A 2,095-nucleotide genomic window follows, 5' to 3' on the forward strand; every position below is an offset into this window, starting at 1 on the left:
AATGATCAGATTTAATAAAGCAAAGGCCATCTGTAATGGGAGTTTAACCATAAGTCCCAGACAGATTTGTAAACACTACATTCTTCTTCTTCACGCAAACTACTCAGATTGACGAACCTGCTCCTCTCTGATTTCGTAAAAAGGAGTGTAAAATGAATTAAACATATCTGGAGGGCCAGAAGAAGTGTCACTCTCTAATAGCACATTAATAATAAAAATGATTAATATGTTCATGCCTTTGTGAGGTAGACACTATGCCCTGGTAAATGAAAGCATGACCAGTATGCCCACACACACACATTAGCATGGACCCTGTCATGTCTCTAACTCTGTCCTTGTCTCCCAGTCTGCCTCATTCTTTCAGGTCCCAAAGGAGAAGACCAGAGCAGGAAAATCGATCTCTTCACAGCCAATTTGTTAGCTGTGCATGCCTGAATGAGCCGCTCTGTGCTAATACATCACAGACATTTACAGCAGGACAGAGCAGAACACACATGTACACACATGTACACAAATGTACACACATGTACACACACACACACACACACACACACACACACACACACACACACACACACACACACACACACACACACACACACACACACACACACACACACACAGAGATCACACTGACATACCACACATAATCACCGCACATGGAATCAAAGCACATGTTGCTTGATTAACCTGAATGAAACAAATAACTATACAGAAAGTATATTTGCTTTTGTAATTTTGAACATTCTAAAGTAAAATCAAAAACCCAAAACAACACGTTTTTACATTTTGATAGCATCAGGCCAAACAAGGAAAATATTTTAAACAATCACATACCTCCATTAACAATAATAATCTTATAATAATTCCTGTCGAGTCATAAATTGTCTTATAATTATAGTTTAGAGTTTTATGTCACTTTCATGTTATTTCCACTGATAACCTGTTGATTGATAATACATCATTCATGCATTCATTTTTAACAATTTATCCTGGTCATGTTCACAGTGGATCTGATCCTTGTAACACTAAATAAGTGTGTTTACGCCATTGCAACCAAATAATTCTTTATTAATCTGACTGACAGTTCAATTGGATTTATCCAATCAATCCAGCTGCATAAAATTTCAATCAGATTGAAAAGGAGTTTTATTGATTTGAAATAATTTGGCAAATAATAAAAAATTGGCTTGGAAACACTTGAATCTGATGACTTTCTCAATCGGATTGACAAATACGATATGCACAGTGCAGTGTCATGTGCTTTTCTCTGTTTTGTGTGAATGTGATGAATTTATCTTTAAATATGTTCAATGTACATAAAAACGAATATTTCAATTTGACTGTGTACATAATGTACATATAAACAGCTTTTTGAAATTCTGCATGCAAATCATATTCATTCTGACTTGAAAAATTATGTGAAGAAATACACTCTGTATGGTAGACTAGACAGTTGCAGACCACCACAGACAACCACCAACACGAGCACAAAAACATACACACATTTTTAACTAGGGTTAATTTAGAATAGCCAATCCACCTACCAGCATGTGTGGATGTGTGAAAAGACTACAGAAGATGAAACTCACACAAGCATGATAAGAACATATGCAACAGCATCACTAGGTCACACTGTTTTTTCCCCTATCCAGGCAGTTATTATTTGTTGAACCACCCCATTTTAATATTTCCTAAAAAACAGGCAATCTTTGAGACTTTTTGAATCCATCACAGTCCTGACCAGGCAGTGTCTATGTATGCTCTGAATGCATCTTTCCAGCTCACTTGTGTTTTCATATATCAACATTTCATAAAACACTAAGTACTCTGTCCTTTCACTGAATACTAGCAAAACTATATTGTTATAATAATTTTTTTTTTTAAAATGATAGACTATGGACGGTGATGTCAAATAAGAATCCATCTCCTGACATTGCATATTTTTTTGAAGAGTATGTGATTTCTTGTGGTCACTATACATTATCAGAAATGTTACACAGTAACAATGGTCACAGAGGATCCACTCAGTGAGATTCTGAGGATTGAAAAGATCAGAGAGTAAAATTAAGAACAAGATCACATGATATTAATC

Source organism: Silurus aristotelis (genome assembly GCF_946808225.1).
Source record: "Silurus aristotelis genome assembly, chromosome: 1".
Taxonomy (NCBI): domain Eukaryota; kingdom Metazoa; phylum Chordata; class Actinopteri; order Siluriformes; family Siluridae; genus Silurus; species Silurus aristotelis.